The following is a 26,520-nucleotide window of genomic DNA, read 5'->3' as shown; positions in this document are numbered from 1 at the left end:
TAATAACAGATAATATATTCACTAATTCAGGCAAGGATTCCAAGTAAAAGGGGGCAAGGATAAATTATTAGAGTCAAAATATAGAGTATCATCATATAGATTACCTATCACCTTAACCAAGTAATCAGACGTGGTTGGCATCACCAACAATATGGCAAATGGCACTATGAGCCCTCTGATATGACAAAATGGGAAGGAACATCATCTATACAATGCCATTACCAAAACTGGTAATGGCATTTAACTTGAATCCAATGATAAGGAAATAATCACACAAATCCAGAAAATGAGACATGGTACAGAACTGGACTCTTGAATTTTTTTAAGAAGAGGTAGCAAAAACTGTTTTAGATTAAAGGGGACTAAGGAAATGACAAGCAAATGTAATGCATGATTATTTTCTTGGCTTTTGGACCAAAAAAAAAAATCCTCTACAAAAAAATTATTAGGACAACTGGGAAAATTTAAATATAAAAATAGATGATATTATTAAATTTCTTTGATATGATAATGGTATTCAGTGGTTATAAAAACAATATCCTTCAGGAGAGCAGGAAAGATGGTAGCATGAGAAGTGAAGTAGAAATAATCTCCAAAACCACATATAACATGAAAACACAGCAAATACAACTAATCTTGAAAGAGTGACCAGAAGGAAACACCAACAGACATTGCATCTGGGGAAAGCAGAATACCTCACGGAAAAGGGTAAAGTAGCAAAGCAACAACTGGGCAGAACCGAAGCCCTCTCCCCAAACCCAGCACACAGGCAGGAGGAACAGAAACGGAGGAGGGAAGAAGTAGAAGCCCAGGACTGCTAAATACCCAGCCCTGAAGATCTACTCTAGGACCACGAACCCATATTGCATGGTGCTCTGGAAATTAAAGGGGTTGGAAAGCAGGGACAGGTGGAACACTTGGGCAGACTGAGATTCCAGCCACTTATATAGAACAAGTACCCAAAAGCAGCCACTACAGGACAAAACAAACGCAGACGCATTGAAAGACTTTCCAACAGTGAGAGGGCTGCTAAAGGGGCAAGGATTACACAGAGCTTGCTGCTAAGGAGGAAGGATAAGTAGACAAAATTGTACCAACACACTCAGCCCATCAGGATGGGAACTTTCAGGAGTTTCAGGAGCTCCATCCCCCTGGCTGACAATGCAGCCTTGAGGCACCCCCACCATCACAAGCAGCCAGACACTCCTTCCTCCTGGCCAGAACCTGCTCACAAAGCTGTTACACCCTCCATGGCACCACATCAGCAGGAGGGCAGCACCCAATACAGTGGCTAAAGGGGTGTTATGCAGAGGCTGCTCCCTGCATGCTTGACTAACTGGCCCTCGCAGTTCAGGCAGACACTGTGGCCATGAATCAGGAAAGAGCTCCATCATCCTGGCAGGCACCAGTGCCACATACCTGCAACCAATGTGAACACCCCAGAGAGTAAAGATCCTGGTCACTAGTGGGAGTGAATTACACAAAGTTATCATTTCATAGGATTCAAGTAGGGAAGAAATGTCAAAAGAACCTGGCTCAATCCAAAATCCCTAAAACACCAGAGAGGAGAGTGAAACCAAGATAACCATCTTCTCAATAAAGATTTCAAAGTAAAAATCATGAACTCACAGAGCTACAAAAACATATTCAAGATCTCAGGGACAATTCAAGACAGATGTAGAGACTTTGAAAAATACAATAGCTGAACTGAACGATACAATGGAAGGATTTAAAAGCAGATTAGAAGAGTGACAGGAGACTCAATGGAATACAAATAACAGAACAGGAACACAGAGAAGCTGAGGCAGAGAGAGAAAAACTGATCCCTAGAAATGAAAGAATATTAAGAGAGCCATGTAACCAATCCAAAAGGAACAATATTCACATTATAAAGATAACAGCAGAAGAGAGAGGAAAAGGGATAAAGAGGGTCTCTGAAGAAATAATCATTGAAAATGTCCCAAATCTGGGGAAGGAAAGTCACACAGGCCATGGAAGAGCACAGATCTCCCAACAAAAAGGACCCAAGGAAGATAACACCAGGACATACAATATTTGAAATGGCAAAGATCAAGGATGGGGACAGAATATTAAAAGCAGCCAGAGAGAGAAAAAGGATCACATACAAAGGTAAACCCATCAGGTTATCATCAGACTTCTCAACAAAAATGTTACAGGCCAGAAGGGAGCGGCAGGATATATTTAATGTAATGAAACAGAAGGGTCTTGAACCAACAGTACTCTACTCAGAAAGATTATCATTTAAATTTGAAGAAGGGATTAAACAATTTCCACATAAGCAAAAATTGAGAGAATTTACCTTCTTCCACAAACTGTCTCCACATTGTTCCTACGGCTAAATAGCTGTTACAAGAACAAACAAAACCATAGTAAAGAAAGTGGAACAATTAATTACTAAACAAATGCAAAATTAAATCAACTACCCCAAAGTCAGACAAGGGATAGACAAAGAGTACAGATTATGACACCTAATATACTAAATCTGGAGGAGGAAGAAAAGGAGGGGGAAAAAATAACATTTAGATTGTGTTTGTAATAGCATTACATGAGTTAAGTTAGACTATGAGATAGAAAGAAAGTTACCCTTGAACCTTTGGTAACCACAAATCTAAAGCCTGCAATGGCAATAAGTACATACGTATTGATAATCACCCTAAATGTAAATGGTCTGAAGGCTTCAATCAAAAGACATAGAGTCTTTTGGGACAAAAAATAAGACCCACCTATATAATGCCTACAAGAGACTCAGTTCAAACCCAAAGACATACACAGACTAAAACTGAAGTTATGGAAAAAGATATTTTATGCAACTAATGGAAAAAAAAGCAGGCATTGCAGTACTTGTATTCAACAAAATAGACTTCAGGAAACAAAGTAACAAGACAAAGAAAACATTAGATAATGATAAAGGGGTCAGTCCAACAAGAGGATATAACCATTATAAATATCTGTGTACTTAACAAAGAAGCACTCAAAAATGTGAAACAAGTACTAACATAATTAAAGAGGGAAATAGATTGTGATGCATTCATTTTAGGAGACTTCAACACATCACTCTCTCCAAAGGACAGATCAACCAGACAGAAAATAAGTAAGGAGACAGAGGCACTGAACAACACATTACAACAGATGGACCTAACAGACATCTACAGAACACTCCACCCAAAAGCAACAGGGCACACATTCTTCTCAACTGAACATAAAACATTTTCAAGAATAGATCACATACCACAAAAAACCCTAAAGAATCCACCCCAAAACTACTAAATCAAATATCTGAATTCAGCAATGTTGCAGGATACAAAATTAACACACAGAAATCTGTTGCACTCCCATATACTAATGATGAACTAGCAGAAAGAGGTATCAGGAAAACAATTCCATTCACAATTGCATCAAAAAGAATAAAATACAGAGGAATAAACTTAACAAAGGAAGTGAAAGACCTATACCCTGAAAACTGTAAGACACTCATGAGAGAAATTAAAGAAGATACCAATAAATGGTTCACATCCTGTGCTCATAGATAGGAAGAATTAATACTGTCAAAGTTGCCATCCTGCCCAAAGCAATCTACAGATTCAGTGCAATCCCTATTGAAATACCAACAGCATTCTTCAACAAACTAAAGCAAATAGTTCTAAAATTCATATGCAACCACAAAAGACCCCGAATAGACAAAGCAATCATGAGAAGGAAGAATAAAGGAGGGGAAATTATGCCCCCTGACTTCAAGCTCTACTACAAAGCCACAGTAATCAAGACAATTTGTTATTGGCAAAAGAACAGACCCATAGACCAGTGGAACAGAATAGAGTCCAGATATTAACCCAAGCATATGTGCTCAATTAATATAGGATAAAGGAACCATGGATATACAATGGGGAGATGACAGCCTCTTCAACAGTTGGTGTTGGCAAAACTGGACAGCTACATGCAAGAGAATGAAACTGGATCATTGCTTAACCCCATACACAAAGTAAACTCAAAATGGATCAAAAACCTGAATGTAAGTCATGAAACCATAAAACTCTTAGAAGAAAACAGGCAAAAATCTCCTGAATATAATCATGAGCAACTTCTTCCTGAATGCATCTCCTTGAGCAAGGGAAACAAAAGCAAAAAATGAACTTATGGGAATACATCAAACTAAAAAGCTTCTGTACGGCAAAGGACACCATCAACAGGCAAAAAGCCATTCTACAGTAAGGCAGAATATACTTGTAAATGACATATCCAACAAGGGGTTAATATCCAAAATATATAAAGAACTTACACACCTCAACACCCAAAAAGCAAAGCAAATAACCCAATTAAAAAATGGGCAGAGATATGAAGAGACAGTTCTCCAAAGAAGAAATTCAGATGGCCAAAAGCACATGAAAAGATGCTCCACATCACTAATCATCAGAGAAATGCAAATTAAAGCCCCAATGAGATATCACCTCACATCTGTAAGGATGGCCAGAATCAAAAAGACTAAGAACAACAAATGCTGACAAGGATTCGAAGAAAGGGGAACCCTCCTATACTGCTGGTAGGAATGTCAACTAATTCAATCATTGTGGAAAGCAATATGGAGGTTCCTAAAAGAACTAAAAATAGAAATACCATTTGACTCAGAAATCCCACTCCTTGGAATTAACCCAAAGAATACAACTTCTCAGATTCAAAAAAACATATGCACCCCTATGTTTATTTCAGCACTTTTTACAGTAGCCAAGATATGGAAGCAACTTGTGTTCATCAGTAGATGAATAAATAAAGAAGATGTGGTACATACACACAATGGAATACTATTCAGCCATAAGAAAGAAACAAATCCTACCATTTGCAACAACATGGATGGAGCTTGAGGACAATATTCTCAGTGGAATAAGCCAGGCAGAGAAAGACAAGTGCCAAGTGATTTCCCTCATTTGTGGAGTATAACAATGAAACAAAACTGAAGGAACAAAATAGCAGCAGACTCAGAGACTCCAAGAAGGGTCTAGTGGTTATCAAAGGGGAGGGGTGTGGTAGGATGGGTGGGGAGGGAGGGAGAAGGGGTTTGAGGGGTATTATGTTTAGTACTCATGGTGTGGGAGATCACAGGGAGAACAGTGAAGCACAGAGAAGGCAAACAGTGACTCTGTGGACAGTGACTGTGAAGGGGTATGTGGGGAGGACTTGGTGAAGGGGGGAGCCTAGTAAACATAATGTCCTTCATGTAGTTGTAGATTAATGAAACCAAAAAAAGTGAGTGTGTAAAGATGTAGAGAACTGAAATTGTGCAGCTTTACAGAACCTTGATATTTGAGAAAGTGGGTGTTTTTGTTCAGTCATTTTCATTTGCTCACTAAACATCTGTTGATTGAATTATATCCAAACACTTTCTGGTCTGTGTTGTAATTTTCTTTCCTAAATATCATGACTTTAATATCACAAAAATACATTGTCTTTTCCTCCAAAGCATGATACAGACCCGGGGTGGTTTGCGAATATAAAAGCTAAAATAATCCAAGTAACATCAGTGATTCTTGCTTAAATATACATCACATGGAGAAGAGGGACGGGAGGATGGCCTAAGTGAGAGGAGGGGTCAAAGAGGTGCAGGCTTCCCATTATAAAATAAAGAAGCCACAGGGATGAAAGCACAGCACTGGGAATATAGTCAATAATATTGTGGAATATTTGTATGATATTATCTACAGATATCTACATTTATCATGGTGAGCATTTAGCAAAGTGTATAATTCTCAAATCACTATGTTGTACACTGAGACCAGTATAATATGTACGTTAACTATATTTCAATTAACTTTATTTCAATTAAAGTTAAGGGTAGTAGCCCTCAGGAAGATATTCAAGAGTATTAGTTTAATGAAACATAAGAGAAATAATAAAATAGAAAAATTTGTCAACTGAATGTTTTCTGTAGTTTTCAAAAGACAGACAAATGGGTGGAAGGAAGGACAAAAAGAAACAAAGAAATCAGAAGACGGATAAGAAGGAAATAATGAAATATTGCATTAAAGAAAGGTGGTAGAAAATTTTATTCCATTTGTAAAAATAAATCATTATATATAAATTTGCATTATTTGTATATTTTATCTGAGCCAATATATCATCAGTAATCTCTAGTAGACAAAATAAATGTGGAGGCAGAAGCACTGAAATGATGGTTATATTTTATTAGCTAATCATCTCCCTCTCTGTCATACACATTCAATATTTAAAAAAGTAGTTTTCAATGTGACAGAACCACCCATAGAAGTACTGATTTTTAGACCTTCAGCTAGGTTTCTTTATTAAATAGTTTTCAAAATGATTATGAGGACTTAAAATACATACAAATGTAATTTAAAAATTAAAGGAGTTACAATGGCCAAGAGCTTCCATCACACCTAATTTTTGTGATCTCAAATTTCTTTGAACAATTAGACACGTTGAAATATTTATTTTAAGGAGAATGGGAGCTGAGTATCATGTGAATATATTTGTTTCTAATTTTCTTCATACTTAGGCACTATCAAACATTTTATTTGTCCTTTATTCTTTAAAAATTTTTATTGAAATAGATGATACACAATATTATGTTTGTTTTAGATGAACAAAGTGATCCAATAATTGTATGCATTGCCAAATGCTCATCATAATGTGTAGTGATTATATGTCACCAAAAATATATTACAATATTATTAGTTCTATTGCCTATGCTCTACTTCCATCCCTGTGACTAAATTATTTAATACATTGAAATTTGTAATTCTTTATCTAATGCACCTATTTCATTTGCCCCTGTCCATGGTAACCAGCAGTCTATTCTCTGTGTTTATGAGTCTGTTTCTATTTTCTAGCTTGTTTAGTTTATACTTTGTATGCTGCATCAATTTATCAAGCTATACTAATTCTGGAGAACACCTGTTAAAATTCATTCTTAAATTATTGTGATTCTATTATAAAAAACATTTCCATATTTATTCTTAACAACAGATACAATTTGTCTAACCAGGAGATGCACCATTTATTCATCTGCACCTATACAAAAAAGTAAAATATTCTTTTATTGTATGTTCATTGGTAAAATTTATTAAAATAATTTACCATGTATTTGTTTTCATTGTTTTTTTGTACATAAAGTAAAATGGGGGTGTGAAGATGGTTGAAAAGGTGACAGATAAAGAGGTACAGACTTCAAATTATAAAATGAATTGGGCATAGGAATGGAAGTGAAAGAAAGGGTTATAAAAAATAACACAGTAATACGGTGGTTGGTAGCGGGGTGTACATGGACCATAGAAAGACTCGCTGGGAATGTGGGTAAGTACTGAGTCACTATGTTTGTTGTACATCTGAAACCAATACAATGTTGTACATGAACAATATCCCCCCAAAATTACATACATTGTAAAATATATAGCTACTGCCTTTGAGATACTTAGAATTGAGATAGTGCATAAAATTGTAAACATTGAAATAATAAAAGCAAAATAAGGTAAATTCCCATTAGTTTCAAGAATCCAAAACAGCTATATCACTGAGTTGTGAAACTTCAAATGCTAGTGAAAGGTCCACAATGGTTTTAATGAGGAGGTGAATTTTTAAACATCTCTAGTCTCAGAGGGCTTCCTCATGGTAAGGAACTGAGGATGAGTATTCCAAGCAAGAGCATGAAGTCAGGAGATGTTTTTAACAACAGGTCTAATAAATGGAATCTTTAATTAAAATATAAGTAACATATTCATCATCAACCACACACAATGACTTGATAAATTTCTAATCAATAGTTCCCTTGGCTTTTTTCTCTAACCCAGTTTTTGCCTTCCTTCCCTCCAGAGAGACATTAAAGGAGTTACAATGGCCAAGAGCTTCCATCACACCTAATTTTTGTGATCTCAAATTTCTTTGAACAATTAGACACGTTGAAATATTTATTTTAAGGAGAATGGGAGCTGAGTATCATGTGGAGAGAGGGGTGGATGGCTACAATCTCACCCCCGTGACTCACTTTATCCTCACGAGGCTCTCTGACCTCCCCGAGGTGCACTATCCTCTCTTTGTGGTCTTTGCCATCACCTACCAGGTCACCTTGGTGGGAAACGGGGCCATTCTCTTGGCCATCTGGATGGAGAAGAAGCTGCACACACCGTGTATTACTTTCTGGCTAGTCTGTCCCTCTTAGACATGTTCTGCCCATCAGCTACTATCCCCAAGATGCTGGACAACCTCCTGACTGGGAATCACAGATTTCCTTCCTGGGATGTGCTTTGCAGCTTTATTTCCTGGTGACCCTGGCGGGGACTGAGGTCTTCCTTCTCGCTGCCATGGCTTATGACTGGTACGTGGCCATCTGCTTCCCCCTCCATTACACCCTCATCATGACAAAGGTTCGCTGTGCCCAGCTGGCAGCAGGGTTTCTCCATTCCCTCCTCCACACAGTGTCCACCTTCTGCCTGTCTTTCTGCAAGTCCAATCGGGTTAACCAGTACTACTGTGACGACCCCCCACTGGTGGCCCTCTCCTGCTCATCCACCTACATGGCAGAAATGCTTGTTTTAGTGGCAGGAGGTGTCTCGGGAATTGGTGCCTTCATCTCTTACGTTTCTGTCATATCCACCATCCTAAAGATCCAGTCAGTGGAAGGGAAGCACAAAGCCTTCTCCACATGTGTCTCCCGCCTCCTGGTGGTCTGTTTGTTCTATGCCACAGCCATCTTCACCTATATTCGTCTTCAAGTCACCACTCCCCAGACAGGGACAGACTCATCGCCATGCTCTACGGGGTTATCACCCCAATGCTAAACCCCATGACCTACAGCTTGAGGAACACAGAGGTGAAAGGGGCACTTGGCACGGTCTTATGTCACTGAGCATGTTTACACTGAGTGTAAGAGTAAAACAGAAAAAGTCCATACTCATTTTAGAACACATTTATAAGGAGAATTCATAGACAATAATTTTATTTGACACATAGAATACACTTACGCACACTGAAATTTATAAACATGCAAACATACACATGATTTTAGTTTATCTGAAAGCCTACATTCCTATATATGCATATGTTGTATCTCAATCCAAGGGGAACTTAAAGTATATAACCCCAAAATAAACCTTTTCATGAGTAGCAGAGAATACTAGTTATAGTATATAAGAATAAACTGAGCCTCTTTTAAGGTAATTAGAATTTATGTTCATAGCCATATCCATATCCATAGCTAAACCTATACTACCTGTTTTTATATCTACATTTACATCTATATCTAAATGTCTATTCATAGATCTTTGTTTTTCTTCTTTTCCTCATGTGATTGAATGCCTGTGCTCTCTCCATAAAATTATGCTTTTGCTCATTCTGTCTTTTTTTTTTGCTTCTACTTACTATGTATTTATCTGCTTTTCTTCCTCTTTCTGTGACCCTGTACATTCTTAGACCTACCTGTCTCTGGTTTAGTTATCTAATTTAGTTCAGTAAAGTACTCTCATCTTACTCTCAACATGATCAAAACTGAAAGCACCATTTTCTAACACAGACACACACACACATACACACACCACAAACACTCCTTATCAGTTGCTGTGTATTTTTAGTATCAGTATTCTCCAGCTACAGGGACTAAAATCCCTGAAACTAGTCTCTCATTTAGATATAGTAACTATTATGGAGAAATGGACACACATAATTTATAATTGTATCATTTTCCCCACCATTACTGAGATAGAGTTGACATATAATGTTGTATAAGTTTTGGTGTGCAAAATGATAGTTTGATATATTTGTTGCAAAATATTTGACACCATAAGGTTGGTTAACACATCTACCACCTCTATTTTATGACACTATCCTTTCTCCATTGTGTTTCTTGGCTGCCTTATCAGTTATTAGCTGCCCATATATGTATGTTTACTTCTGGCTTTTAATTCTATTCCATGGGTCTAAGTGTCTATTATAAGGTTTTGTTGGCTGGTACCACACTCTTTTGCATAATATAGCTTCATGATATAGTTTGAGGTAAAGAAGAGTGATACCTACTCTGTACTTTTTTCAGTAGTATTTGTAACTTTAGGTTCTTTTTTATTCCATATGATAAGAGTTTTGATTTCTATTTCTGTGGAAACTGACATTGGAAGTTTGATGGGAATTGTATTGAATCTATAGATAACTTTGGGTAGTGTGTACATTTTAACAATATGAATTCTTCTTATACATGATGGGATATTTACATAAAAGGTTGTTCACAGCAGCACTAAGGCATTTGCAGATAACTCCCCACAATTATTTGAATTTATGTAAACAAAGACTATGTATATTCCTTATGAGAGAAAATACATTACCTTAGATAAAATATATTCATACGGTTGTGAAAACCATATGTTATCTGAATACCACACGAAACCAAAAGATGGATAATCTATTATTTTAATAACTGAAAGATGTTATTTATTTGTGAAATAGGGTGATGAGTTTTCTAAACTAATAATGAAACAGAAATATTTTGAAAATAAACATCCACTATTTTCTAGAAATAAATATACTTACTTAATGTATGGCAGCATAGGAATTTTGTCCTACCACTAACAATAACATTCAATCAGTAGTTTTAAAAATTTTTTCCACATTGAGCCTTGAATCTTCTACCTTGTTAGCTGCCCAACAAGTTTCAAAAGAATTTTATTCTCCTGCTTCAGTTGTTCATTTTCATCTTCGATGTCATCTAGGTCTCTATTTAACAAATCAATTTCTTCTTTGAGTTTTCCGATCATTTCCTCTTCATCTTGCATTAGTCCCACAAGTCTTCAATTTTCTTGCCTTTCTCTTACTACTTCCTTTTCACGATCTTCCATGTTCTTGCCCAATGTGCTACTTGAGATCAAACCACCTGAGGCGCTTGCACCCCGGCTGTATCTGCTGCACCCACTTCTCTCTGTTCGGGGAGTCCTACGGGTCTTCCCCTGAGACCGTGGCTACGCTTTTGCACCTGCCTGAAACCGCTGCAGACGCTCCTGTAACGGACCGGAGCTGCCCGGGTCTGACACGCTCCCGGCTTCCTTCCGCAGGGCGACCTGCTGTGGAATCGCCGCCCCCGTCTCCGTTCTCTCCGCCCTGCTCCGGCCCCGTCTTGTTCACCCGGGCATCGACCGCGGGGACGCCGACCGCGCCGGTGATGCACCGCCCCTCCCGCAGCTCCCGCGCCCCGTCCCTCCCGGCGCCGCGCCGCGCCCCTCCCGCTCCTCCCGCGCCCCACGCCCCGCCCGGTCTTCCTGGCTGCCCTCCCGCCACCTCGCGCCAGGGGTCCCGTCCGCGCGCTTGGGGCGGCCTGGGGCGGCCGGGGGCGGGCGGCTCACCGCCGCGGGGCCGATAGCGCGGTTCTCGCCCCCCGAGCCGGGGCGGCAGGCGCGGCGGCGCCGCCCGGGACGTCGTCGTGGAGCCCGCTGGCCGCGGCGGCGGCGGTGCGCACGGCCCCGCGGGGGATTCCCGGCCCGTCGCTCTCCCTCCGTTCCTTTTTGGCCCTTTGCCCTTTGCAGTGGGTCCTCTCCTCCACACTGGAGGTAGACGACGGCTTCTGCGGTCTTCAGTTCATTTCTCAGTTTAGTTGTATCTTCCGCAGTTGCGTCCTTGGAGTGTGCATGCAGGGGTGTTTCTGCCGTACTTTTCAACTCCACCATCTTTCCGCACACCCTCTACAGGCATAAGCTTTAGCCCAGTAAGTGCCGGGATGCCAACCAGATTTATGAATAAATCCCCATTGGAGAATCTCAGATGAATTTAATGTGACCAAGATAATTCATGTTGGAAAATAACAGACATCTATCATATGTGGTTTAATAGGAAAATTGGTAAAACTACCAACAGGTTCATTGGTTTGTTGTTAAAAAAATTTTAGACCCTGTTCCTAAATTTCCAGTTTTTTAACTCGTTACATATTTCCCCTCCACCTTTCTTTTCTTTGATTTTGTTTCTTATTCTTTCTTAATCTCCATTTCTCCATCATCTTTCCTTCTTTCTATTCCTTACTACCTCACCTCATCTGTTATTATTTTCATAAAGAGTAAACTTTAAAAGATAAAATACTTTCAACAGAAGAAGTCTATAGATGGCTTTAGGTAGTCTGGGCATTCTAACAATACGAATTCTTCCAGTCTATGAACATTGGATATTTTTACATTTATTGGTGTCTTTTTGCATGTCATTCATTGCAATCTTATAATTTTCAGTGTACTGGTCTTACACCTCCTTGGTTAAATGTATTCTAAATATATTTTTGAGGCTACTATAAATGGAACCATTTCTCTTATACATAGTTCATTATCAGTGTATAAAGATGCAATTAATTTTTGTATGAAGGCTTATTTCATGTGAGTTTACATATTTCGTTTACTGATAAAAATTTTGTCAAAAAGATTTTCTGGTTCTTATTTATGTCATTTTTGTTTCTGTGGTAAATACAAAAAGATGCATGAATCTCAGTGCATTGCTCAGTGAACGTTTCTATGTGAGGACATTCATGTGACCATCACCAAGATCAAGGTATGAAATAATCTCACAGAATTTTTTCCTCCTTCACCTTTAACACCCATTCCCTCACTCAGCTACCCAATGGAGAACACCTATGTGTTCTCTATGTCTCTGAGCCTCTTTCTGTTGTGTTTGCTCATTTCTTTCTTTTTGAGATTCCACATATAGGTGAAGTCTTGTGGTGTTTGTCTTTCTTTGTGTGACTTACTTCAATTAGCAAAATAAAATCTGGGTCCGTCCATGTGGTCACAAAAGGCCAACTGCACAGTGAGATAAGACCACACCAGTCAGAGCAGCTAACACCACCTACACACAACATAACATGCTGGAGAGGATGTTGAGGAAATGGAATCCTTGTACCCTGCAGGTGAGAATGCACATGGGTGAAAACAGTGGAAAGTTTCTCAAAAAACTCAAACTGCGTATATGATACGATCCACCATCCACCAATTCCACTTCTGAGAATAGATCTGAGGAGGTAATCCCTAATTTCAAAAGTGATATGCACTCCTATGTTCATTGCAGTGTTACTTACAATAGTACAAAATACTATTGTATTTGTACAAAAATACAAAGCAACCTAAACCTAAATGTCCATCAATAGATGAATGGAGAAAGATGTGTAACATATATACAAGAGAAAATTACTCAGTCATAAAAAAGAATGAAACCTTGCCATTTGCAACAACATGGAGCGACCTAGAAGGTATTAATCTAACTTAAAAAAGACAGAAACATAAATTACTATTTGATTTCACTTATATGTGGACTGTTAAAACAAATCAATAAATAAGACAGGAATAGTCTCACATAAAGGACAGAATGTGGCTGCCATGAGGGGGGATGGATTAAATCTTGAAAGGGGGAAAATGAATGAGAATCGGTGAAATCTTGATTTGGGTGAAGGTTACATGAGTGTATACACAGGTCAAAACATGAGTCAATATAAAAATAATTCTAAAACAAAAATTTTTACTTTTATGATATAATGGAAATAATATAATTCAGAAAGTTAAAAAATAAAAATAAAACTGCCAATTGAAACAAAACAATATTATAATCACATCTTTCTAGGATATAAATATATCTGTTCTGCATTCTGTCTCATTCATTAGCCTGCATATCACACAGGCAGCACAGCCTAGGATGTCCTCGGCCACCTCACTCAGGATGACCCTACAGAAAAGCACACTAAAATTACGTGGTTGTAACACCTGCAAGATGGTAGAAAAGGGGCCTCCCGCCTCCTTCCTCGTAGAGATGCACTAAATATATAGTGACACAAAGATCTGTTATTTCTGAGATAAACCCAGACTCTAGTTGAGGGACCCTCACACTTTCAGCAAATGAGAAAATACCAGTATAAAAATGGGTGGGGAAATCTGAGGCATAATCATGTCAAACAGCGAGCACATTATAGTCAGAGGGAACTGTCATCTTCCGACTCTGCCTGAGGGCCGCACAGTCAGTGTCCCTACTGATGTAGTTACACATGAAAGGAATGGCTTCCAAACCCCATAGCTTTAAGAGCCGAGTATTTAAGCACTCATGAGCCCCAAAGACCACACTAAAAAGGGATGTCTTTAAATACGCACGTAAACACATCCTGCGACTACTGTCCTGGGCTCAGTGCAGAGGGAGCAGGCAAAAATGCTCAGCTCCCAGTTTCTCCCTAGGACAAGTTAGATGGCCTATTATCCCAGTTACTTCCTGAGGGTCGGTTTCTAATTATCTTGCATTCTGAAGCTGACTGCAATCCTCCTTGGAGCCATAAAGGGTTGTGATATCTTCTTCTCAGGCCTCCTCACCCAGGACTATTCCAAGAGCAAAACCAAGTCCAAGCTTCTCCCTTAAAGGAGCATGTCCGAATATCAAGAAGCCCAACCTTTATAGCTGCCACCTTACCATCCAGCTCCGAGAGCCAATGGGCTTGGCATTCTTGAGTGTCCCAGGACTACCTTCTACAAAGAGGCCCTTGTTAGCGGAAGTGCAGGCACTTCCCTTAGATGTCCTCACAGGCGCTGTTCAGAAGGATAGGAGGTAAAAAGCCCAGCCCCCAGCTTCTCCCTCAAAGGGTTTTGACTGCCTGCTTTCCCAGGTGTCCCAGAGGGAGACAGTTCTACAGCCCATATGGAAGAGGTTACTGGGCTCCTCTAGGAACCTGGGAGGCCTGTGGAAATTTCTCCAAACTTCCTCCTGCTGGCATGCTCTGTGGATATAAAGAAAAGTTTCCAAGGTAAGGAGCTTGTCTACACAGCTAGTGCTCCAATTTTATGGCTGTCAACTGAGGAAATGGGTTCCAAATCACCAATTCCTGAGGCTGAATGTGGGTACTGAAATTGCAAGTGCCCTGGGACCACATCAAAATATAAGGCAGTCTCAAAGAGAAGTGTGATGTATGATGTAGGTGTGGGGGACACGGGGAAGGAAGTATAACACAGAAAAGACAAGTACCGATTCTATAGCATCTTACTACATGGATGGACAGTGAGTGTAACGGGGTATGTGGTAGGGACTTGATGGTAGGGGAAGTCTGGTAACCATAATGTTGTTCATGTAATTGTACATTAATGATAGCAATAAAAGAGAAGTAGAAACAACTTGTACAGTTATTCTCCATCTCAGCAGAGAAATAGCTGCAAAAACATAAGGCCAACAATTTCTCCCTGGATGAGGATTAGCTGCACACTTTCCAAGCTGATGCATGATTGTAAATTTCTAACTAAACTGCACCTGGGAGTGATGGGGCATATAATTATTTCTCCAGGAACTTGGTCCACTGTGTGGGAGCTTCCTTCCAGCTCACCCAGCAATAAAGTCTCCATATTCTTCTTGAAATGAACTTGTCCAACACCTACCAACCAGCGTTAATGGCCACAGACCAAAGACTGGATCCTGGATCCTGTATCCCTATCTTAGCCAGCTGACGGTGCTCAGGATTCATGAGACTCCAAGACCACAGAGAACAAGGAGGTGGTTTTATACAGATGCGCAAGTGCTCCTAGGGGCTATTCCCATAGATCGTTACAGAATGAGTAGCAAAAATCACCTAGCTCATAGTATCTCACATTGGGAGCAAGAGTGGTGCCCTAATGTCTTGAATTTCCCAGTGGCTGTCCACCATCAGGCTTCTAATAAGCCTGCATCAGAGAGCCCATGGAGCAGGCCACTATCACACCTTCTGGAATCTGAATGGATGTATAGGTATTTATGCTGCCTCTGAGCACCGACAGACTTTGGCACACCCTAATCTCCTGGGAACTGTTTGAAAAAAGGAGACAATGGTTTGGACATATGCCAAATTTCATAGGTACCTATAATCTTGGGCCAGGCTGAATGGTGAAGTTTATCCTAAACCATGCTAGCATTCAAGGCAGGGAGAGTTGGCTCTTTTTAATGCACAAAAAGCAAAACAATGAGGAAGGGAAAATGAACGCATTAGGGAATATATGTCAACACAAAAACAAGGTAATTTACCATAAACCAAACCTACTGAAATAAGTATAAGTGATTCACATAACAGATAACAAGGTAATATGTATGACCTCAACATCACAGCACCCAAACATATAAAGAAAATATTAACAGATCAGAAGGGGAAAGGCAAGCAATAATAATAGCAGGAGACTTCAATACTTCCACTTTCAACATTTTTCTGTTGACAGATAGTAACTGCATGAGTTGGGGTGAGGATATAACAATGTGATAACGGGGGAACCACTGTGTTGTATGTTTGAACCTAACACAAGATTGTACATCAATTGTACTTCAGGACAAAAAGGACAGAACCACTGAATAGACATGTTTTGCCACAGTTATAGTAGCCCACAGATCCATGAACAGGTGCTCGGCATCATTAGCCATGATGGACATGCACACAGGACCACCTGCTGCCGTCACCTCACGCTTGTCAGAAGGGCCGTCTCACAGTTATAAGGGGTGACCAATGTGGGCCCAGGTGAGGGGAAAAGGGGCCGTTGTGTGCTGCTCATGGGAATTCAAATTAGTAGACACTACAGATAACAGTATGGAACTTCCACAAAAATTAAGAATAGATCTAAATGATCATGCAGTCCCACTCTTGAGGAACCCAAAGAATATCCACACCCCCATATTCAGTGCAGTATTTTCACAATAGAAACTACATGGAAATAGCCTAAATGTCCGTCAGCAGATGAATGGATAAACAATACATGTATAATGGATTATTACTCAGCTATGAGATGAAGGAAATTCTGCCATTTGCAATAACTTTGATGTAACGTGAGGGCACTATGCTAAGTCAGAGAAAGACAAACATTTTCTATATCACCTATATGTGGAATTGAAAAATGCTGAACTGATAGAGAGTGGTGGTTACCAGAGCTCAGGGGAAGGGAAATGGGCAGATATTGTTTAAAGGGTACACAGTTTCTATCTATAACAAGTTCTGCACATGTAATGTACATCATGGTGATTGCAGCTAATAATAATGATCTCATCAAAGAAATAAGGATAATTATGAAATGCATTGGAGGTGTTTGTGAATGTTATGGTGGCAATGATTTAAAAATATATAAATGCATCAATCAACATATTGTGAACCTTAAACAATAGCCTATGAATTGTATCCCTAGAAAACTGAAAAAATTATGTGAACAATGTAAGTTAATGGTGCTGATCGAAAAATCAATGCATAACTTTTGACTCCCTGAAAACTTAATTATTATCTTACTGTTGACCCAAAGATTTACCAATTTAGACAGTAACAGTGAAGTCAATTAGCACAGATTTTGTATTATATGTGTTATATATGTATTCTTACAGTAAAGTATGCTAGAGAAAAGAAAAAAATCCAATTGATATGAATGTCAAAAGTATTTTCCATTTTATTTACTGAAAGAAATCTTCACATAAGTTGTGGGTAAAACTGCAATATTTCCAGAATATCTCGCCTGGTCATAGTAGTGCATCTCCATACCAAAAGGTGTTTCCAAGTAGTAGTCCATCTCCATATCAGTAGGTAATTACAAGATGGAGTGACGAATATCTGGATCAGAGAGGTTGGGTGGGACACCCTTCCTCAGCAGCCAGGCCACAAGAGACACTGGCAAGCAGAAAGGATGACTGCTTATTAGTAATAAATGGGTTTCTCCCACTTTATTTCTCCCTTTGACTGATTTCAGTTTCAAAGATATTTTGCCTCGAGACTTTCCCCTCGGAAAGTTTAAACTCATATTCATTAAGGATCAACTATAACCCTTATGATTTGAGGCACCACATAGGCAAAACACACAAGAAATTCCACTTCAAATACAATAATTACATTTATTCATATTGAATGTGGCTGTTTGTATGTGTTTTTGTTTTCTGTTAATTTTAATAAATGTTACTACAAAACAAATTTGATTATTTCTTTGTTTAATTCAGATAAATTGGTGAGAGTTTATGAAAATATAACTGTGGGAAATTTTGTGGGATGCTGCCACAATGGTTCTAAAAGGAAAGTACTTAGTAGTAGAGGCCTGCCTCAAAAAGCAAGAACAATCCCAAATAAACAGTCTAAACTCACAACAACATAAACTAAAAAAAAAAAAACAGGAAGAAAGGAAGCCCAAAGTTAGAAGGAGGGGCATATCAAAGAAGAAAGAAATTGAGTAGAGAATAATAAAACAACAGAAAAAAGCAGTGAAACACAGAACTGATTCTTTGAAAACATAAACAAAATATAGAAACCCCTAGCCAGCACATCAATAAAAAAGAGAAAACACAAATAAACAAAATCAGAAACAAAAAAAAGCAAAACTGAATGCAGAAATACAAAGAACTAGAGAATTCTATGAAAAAATATATGCCAATAAAATGGAGAACCCAGAAGAAATGGACAAATTCCTATAAAACAATAACCTTCTGAAGACTGTCCCAGGAAGAAAGACAAACTCTTAGCAAAACAACTACCAATAAACAAAATTGAATTAATAATCAAATAAATCCCAACAAACAAAATTCCAGGAACTTATGGCTACCAAGCTGAACTCCATCGAACATTTAAAGAGAAAAATGCCCATTATTCTTAAAGCATTCCAAAAAGTAGAAGAGGAGAGAATACTCCAAAACTCATTCAGTGAGGCCAGCATCACTCTATAACCAAAACCAGAGAAATACCCTAAAAATGGAAAATTATAGATCAATATCCCAAATGAACATTGGATAAAAAAATAATCAACAAAATATGAGCAAAGCAAATTCAAAGACACATCAAAAGGATCATCCACCATGACCAAATGGAATTCATTCCAGGGATGCAAGGATTGTATATTTGTAAATCAATTACTATCATACAGAACATTAACAAAAAGAAGGATAAAGGCATATGATCACTCAATTGATGCTGAAAAAGCATACAAAAAAATTCAACATCCACTCATGAAAAAAATTCAACAAAATGGGTATTGAGGAAATGTACCTTAAAATAATAAAGATTGCCTTTTATACAAACCCACAGATAGCATTATACTCAAAGGTAAAATGCTTAAGTCTTTTCCTCTAAAATCAGGAGCAAGACAGGGATCCCATTCTCACCACTTTTACCCAACATAGTACTGGAGGTCCTAGCCATGGCAATCATACAACACAAAGAACTAAAAGGCATCCAGATTGCTAAGGAAGAAGTAAAACTGTCACTATTGACATGATACTACATACAGAAAACTCTAAAGGCTCCTCCAAAATACTATTAGAACTAATAACTGCATTCATCAAAGTTACAGAATACAAAATTAATATGCAGAAATCTGTTCTAGTCCTATATATTAAGAATGAAGTAGCAGAAAAAGAAAACAATTCCACTTATAATTACATAACAAAGAATAAAATACTTTGGAATAAACCTAACCAAGGAGGTAAAAGACCTATAATATGGAAAATATAAAACATTCATGAGATAAATTAAAGAAGACACAAGCTAATGGAAATCTATTGAATGATGATGCATAGAAAGAAGTAAATATTGTCAGAATGGCCATTCTATCCAATGCATTTAGAGATTCAATGCAATCACTGTCAAAATACCAATGGAATTTTTCAATGAACTAGAGCAAATAAACATAAATTCATATGAAATCAGAAAAGACCCAAGAGCCAAAGCAATCCTGAGAAAGAAGAACAGAGCTAGGAGGATTATGCTCCCCAACTTCAAGCTCTACTACAAAGTCACAGTAATCAAAACAATTTTGTACCAGCGCAGACCCATAGATGAATGGAACAGAATAGAGAGCCCAGATATAAACTCATGAATATGTGTTCAATCAGTATATGATAAACCACCCATGAATGTACGAGAAAAGACAGTCTCTTAAATAACTTGGCTTCGGAAAATTGGAGGGCTACATTGTATGAAAGTGAAACTGGGTTTACTGTCTAACACCACACACAAAGGTAAACTTAAATTTTATTAAAAGCCTAAATATGAGAGATGAAACCAACAAACTCTTAAAAGACAACATAAGCATGCACATTCTCTTTCTGGACATAACTCCCTGGGCAAGGGAAGTAAAATCAGAAAGGAACAAGTGGACTGCAACACACTGAAAATCTTCTGTACAGCAAAGGACACCATCAACAGAACAATAAAATAACCTGCATTATGGCAGAGTATATTCATAAATGATTTATCCAATAAGGGGTTACCTTCCAAAATGTATAAAGAATGCATATAATTCAACACCTAAAAAAAATAAAGCAATTAGAAAATGGGCAGAGGAACTGAATACATTTCTCCAAAGAAGAAATACATATTGACAACGGACACATAAAAGATGCCCAACACTGCTAATTATCAGGAAAATGCAAATGAAAACCACAGTGAGATATCTCCTCACACCAGGTAGAGTGACTGCTATCTAAAAGACAAGAAAAAACAGACATTTGTGAGCATGTGGAGAAAAGCACACCCTCTTATGACACTGGTGAGAATGTAAATTGGTGCATCCACTGTGGAAAGCAGTATGTAAGTTTCTCATAAAATTAAAAATAGAAATACCATATAACCCAGTAACTCCACTTCTAGGAATTTACAGGAAGAAAACAATCTTTATTTCAAAAAGATATATGCACCCCTATGTTTATCACTGCATTATTTACAATAGCCAAAATATGGAAGCAACCAAAGTGTCAATAGCAGATGAATGGATAAAGAAGAGGCGGTACATATACACCATGGAATATTATTTAGCCAAGAAAGAGAGAATTCCTGCCATTTGAGATAATATTAATGAATCTAGAGGTAATTATGCTATGTGAAATATACCAGGTAGAGAAAGGCAAATACCTTCTGATTTAACTTATTTGTGGAATCTAAAAACACAACAAAAAAGGAACAAAATAGCAGTAGATTCATAGACACTGATAAATGACTGGTGGTTACTGTGTGTGGAAGGATTTGGATGGGTGGGTGGGGAAGGTGAGGGGGCTGAAGAGCACAAACATTCTTGATCAAAAGCTGATCACAGGGTTGGTAGTACAGCATGAAGAATATAGTCATTGATTGTGTAACATCTTCCTATGTTGACAAACAGTAAATTCACTAGTTGGTGTGAGGATTTAATAATATGGGTAACTACTGAATGAGTGTGTTTTACACTTGAGAACAATATAAGATTGTATATCAACTATATTTCAATAAAAATACAAAATAAAATTAGAAATACTATAAAAAATTTGCCTTGGGTATATTAAATGTCTTGTATTGTTTTAAAGAACTTGCTTTCTAGTTCTAGCTTATTGACTATTTTTATTATAGTGTGTAATTTTATATAATTCATTTTTTTAATGTGTTGAATTTTTTTCCCTTCATTCTGTTTTTGTGTTTTACATTGATTGATTTAATGCCTTGAAAAACCTTTGCAATCCTAAACTAAATCCCTAAACATTGTCTTATGGTGTATACTCTTGGGTTCAAACACTTGTATTTTTTGAGCATTTTCATATTAACATTCATAAAACATATTACTTTGCTGTGTTCTTTTCTCTTGATACCATTTTCTATCTTTATTGTCAGTGTAATTCAGGCATTGTACAAAGAACTAGGAAGAGTTCTTGTCAATCTTTTGTTTTTTCTTTTCTTTTTGATGATGTAGAGCACCATTGATCTTAATTCTGAATTATTGGTTAGACTATGCCAGCAAAGATATCTGATTTGCACTAGTTTGGTAGAGAGGTTTTTAAGTACTAACTCAATCTCTTGTGTTATATGTCCACTAATATTTTTTTTTCACTAATATTTTATAAGTCTTCTTGTGCCTATAGTAGTAATATACATTTTTGGGGGAATTTGTCCATTTCATCTAAATTATCAAATGTGTTGGCAGTTGTGTGTTCATCGCATTCTCTTGTAATCATTGAATTTCTCTAATTTCCCGCCCACTTGCAGTAGTGCCCCCAATTTCTTTTTTGCTGTTATTTGCATCTTCTCTCTCCTTTTTTAGTCAGTCCAATTAGAGTTTGTCAACTTTGTTGATCTGTTCATTTTTTAATGTAGTAAAATTCACATAACTAAATTTAATATCTTAACCATTTTTAACTGCATAGGTCAGAGTTCCTACAACGTTCCTACTGCAGGGAAACCATCACCATCCATCCCATTACGTTTATCATCTGGGAAAACTGAAAACCCATTCAGCCCTGACTCCCATGCTTTGGCCCTGACAACTGACGATCATCAGCCTACTTTCTGTCTGTGATTTTACTACTGTCAGTATCTCGTATAAGTGGATTCATGTAGTGTATGTTTTTGTTACTGACTTATTTCCCTTGGAATCACATTCTCGAGGTTTATCCATGTCGTACTCTATGACATAATTTCCTCCATTTTTACTGTTACAGAGTATTCCATTTTAGTTATGTGCCACATTTTTTAATACACTCATCTGTGGGACACATGACATTTCCATGTTTCAGCTGTTGTGGATAATGCTGGTGAAAACATGCACACAGATCTCTCTTCATGACCTGGCTTTCCATTGTTTAGATACATGCCCAGAAGGGGAATTGTTCCATCATATGGTAATTCTATTTTTGTATTTTTGTTAAAAAAATAAATAACCTTTGATAAAGTCTTGCACTGTTTTCCATGGTGTTTGTGCCATTTTATGTTCCTGCTAACAGGATATATTTCCTTATTTCTCCACAGCCTCATCAACAGTCAATATTATGTAATTTTTGCTTTGATGGCTCATTATCACTTTGACTTGTAATTCTTTAATGGCAAGTGATGTTGTGTATCTTTTCTGTTACTTATATTTGTTTATATTCTTGAAGAAAAGGCTCTTCAAATCCCTTGCCCATTTTTGACTGAGTTCTTTCTGTTGTATACTTTTGGAAGTATCTACATATTCTTAGCATTAATCCCTTGTGAGATATTGATTTGCAAATATTTTCTCCCATTTTGTACTTGCCTTTTTACTCTGCTGTCATTCTCTTCCATGTGCAAAATTTAAAAATTTTTCATGAAGTCTTACTTGTGGATTTTTTTTCTTTGTTGTCCTTGCCTTGATGTCATTTTCCACAAATCATTGCCAATGTCAAAGACATTGCCATTAAGGTTTTGGCATTTTTTGAAGAGAATTTAAAAAATATTTTTAGATTCTGTATTTATGTTTTTCACAATTTTTAGAAAAATTTTTGTATATAATCAACTTTTAGTCTTACTGATTTTTCTCTATTGTTCAATTCACTGTTTTATCTTTTCTTTAATCTTTGTTATTTTCTTCTTCTGGCTTTAAGCTCTATTTGTTTCTTTCTTTTCCCTAGTTTCCAAGGTATAACTTCAGTTTATTGATAAAAGATCTCTTGTCTTTTTAATATAGTTCTTGAAAGCTGTAATTTTCTCTCTGAGCTTTGCTTTAAGTGAATCCCATGAGTATGACAGGCTGTTTAGTTTCATTTTAATAAAATTATTCTCTAATTTCACTAGTAATTTCTTCTCTGACACTGGTTTTCCTGAGAGTGTAGTTAATTATCATATATTTATAAATATTTCAGATTTACTTCTTTTTTCTTTCTAATTTTATCCTATTGTCATCTGAGAAGATACTTTCAAAAATAATATTTAAATATTAAAGTTGTTTTAATGTATAAAATATGATAAATCATGTAAAATGTCCCATGATCATGAGAAAAAGAAGTATTCTATTTGGAGATGGAAATTTATGTCTATATTACTCATGTCTAGTTCATTTATAATATTGTTCAAGCCCTCTATTTCTTTGTTGATTTTCTATTTAGGTGTTCTATCCACTTTTGAGAATAGTATATTGAAATATCCAACTTTCATGTACAGCCGTCTATTTCTCCTTTTAGCTCTGTGAATACTTGTTTCATTCTTTTCTTGGCTCTGTTATGTGGTGCAGAAAAGTTTATAATCTTCATATCTTGATGAATTAAAATGTTTATCAACATTTCATTTACTGTTTTCTCTCATAACAATTTTACTTTGATTCTATTTGATATTAGTATTGACTTTCAGGTTCAATTTTGGTTACTATTTTCAAAGTATATCTTATTCTATCCATTGGTTTTCAACCTATTTGTATCTTTAGGTCTAAAGTGAATCTCTTATAAACTGTGAATGGTTAGTTCCTGTTATTTTTAACTTTTTATTATTCCAATTTCTGTCTTGATTGTGTAGCTTAATTCTTTTATACTTAAAATAATTTTCAATAGAGATGAATTTACTTCTATTATTTTGCTACTTGTTCTCTGTACTTGTTATGCCTTCTCCCCCTTGAGTCCTCCAATACTGCCTTTCTTGTGTTTCATAAATTTTTTAGTATACTATTTTTATTCTTTCCTTTTCATTTTCCATTCTGCATATTTTCAAATTGTTCACTAATGTTTACAAAGGGGATTACAAATAATGTCTTAAATTTATACCAAGGAAGTTTGAATTTATATCAACAGGTTCAATAACATGAATTAATTATCTTCTTATCCAGCTCCTTCTTCCCATAATTGTGTTATTACTGTCTTAAATAAACTTTACACACTGTATCGTCATTAACATACATTTATTGCCATTGCTTTATGCTTTTGTCATTTAAATAATATAGGACACAAATAATGTATTATAAGTCAACAAAATAATACTAGCTTTTGTACTAAAAAAAGAATCCAAAGATGTAGCTCTACCAGGAAGGACCGTATTTTGTACTTCTTGTGACTAAGGTGTACATTTCTGACTGTGATTGATAATGTTTATAATGTTTTGTTGAAATCTGGATATTTTGAACATTGTACTGTATTGACTCCAGAATAATGTTCCTTGTTTCTCACTGGATTGGTGAAGTTAAGCACATTTTTCATCACATGCTGGCCAAGAAGTTATTTAAGAGTAGTTATTAAAACAGTGGTTACACCAAGCTTGTCCACTAGTGAACCACAAATGTCAAACAAAGCATATATTCGTGTTTCTTGAATGGAACAGTCCTTATTACCTAATTTGGCATCTACAGCCTACAGTAGGAACATACATCATATTTCCATGCATACCTGATATGGGATGGGGAATTGGGGTTGATTGCCCCCATGTAAAAAATGAAACTCACCAAAATTTACCAGCCTTGTTCTTCATCAAGCATGTTCCGGAATGCCGCAAGTGGTCGACTAGGGTCTGGTGCTTGAAAATAGTTATTTCTAACAAACGCCTTTAGCTGAATATTTATTCTTTGGTGGAGGGACTGACTCCTGGGGCTCTTCACTCTAATGTCTTCCATGACATAGCTTTTGCTTTGTATTTTTCACGATATATTTCCAGGGATAATTTTTACTTATTTATCTACTGTGAAGATATGTAAAAATACAAAATTCTTATGAAAGAACTGTCTTCTAGCTTGTATTATTTTAATGAGAAATATATTTTCCTTCTATATTTATTCTATATGTATAGCAGTTTCTTTTTTCTTCTATTTGTGTCTTTTCTCTTTTCGACTTTCCCTTTATCACTTGTTTTGAATCATTTCACTATTTTTTGAATTGGTGAAATTTTCTTCATGTTTCTAGTATTTGCAATGCATTGTTCTTAGAAATGTGAATTTAACATAATCACATTTGTATAAATCTGTTCATTATTTTTCAAACATATCTCTGCCATTATTCTTTACTCTTCTTTTTTTTGAACTACAGATTTACATATCTATATACAATGATATGTCTATATATACACACACACACACACACATATATATATATATACATATATAACTATATATCTTCATTCAGTTGACATTTTTCTAGTTTCCTAAATGATTTATGTCTTATTTTGTATAGTTTCTATTCATATGCCTTCAGGTTCCGATACTACATTCTTCAGTGTATAACCTACCATCATCCCTATCCTGTGTATACTAAATTTATTGTCTATAATAAATAATTTATAATTTATTTATATATAAATTATTACATACAATAAATAAATTATATGTAATATATAAGAGTGACAGACCTACTAGTTTAACTTCCAAATATTTTATGATTTTTCTTACTATTGACAGTGGGAGTAGTTTTCTTTATCAGATAATTCATTGTTGATATACAGAAATGTGATTTAATTGAATGGTTTATATCTTTCAATTTTACTCTATTATTTCATTAGATAAACACTTTTGTGGAAGAGTCATTAGGCTTTTCTGTATATAAAATCATGTCACCTGAAAACAAAGACAATTTTACCTGTCTTTTTTTCTGATTTAAAGTCCTTTCTTCCTTCTTTCCAGCTTGCTCTGACTAGGACATCCATTACTATCATGAATAGTGGTGGTGAAAGTAGACATTCTTTTATTGTTCTTGTTCTTAGAGGAAAAGCTTCAACTTTCCCCGCTGATTATGATTTTAGTTGGGGCTTGTCATAGATGGTATTTATTATGTTGAGGTACATTTCTTCTCTATTTCATTATTAGTAGTTTTTATTATGGATGAATCTTGTCTTTTATAAAGTGATTTTTTTCTGCATCTCTTGAGATGATCATA

General features: G+C 36.6%; 2 pseudogenes; one reads left to right on the top strand and one right to left on the bottom strand.

Annotated features, from left to right (window-relative positions):
• The first annotated feature begins 7,291 nt into the window (after positions 1-7,291).
• On the top strand, positions 7,292-8,872 carry LOC140846021 (olfactory receptor 5V1-like; annotated as a pseudogene).
• A 1,551-nt stretch (positions 8,873-10,423) lies between these two features.
• LOC140846020 (PRKC apoptosis WT1 regulator protein pseudogene) lies at positions 10,424-25,268 on the bottom strand (annotated as a pseudogene).
• Positions 25,269-26,520: the final 1,252 nt, after the last annotated feature.

This window comes from Manis javanica, chromosome 14 (assembly GCF_040802235.1).
Source record: "Manis javanica isolate MJ-LG chromosome 14, MJ_LKY, whole genome shotgun sequence".
Lineage (NCBI taxonomy): Eukaryota > Metazoa > Chordata > Mammalia > Pholidota > Manidae > Manis > Manis javanica.
Note: the sequence above shows the minus strand (reverse complement) of the source record. Positions and strands in the feature narration are given on the sequence as shown.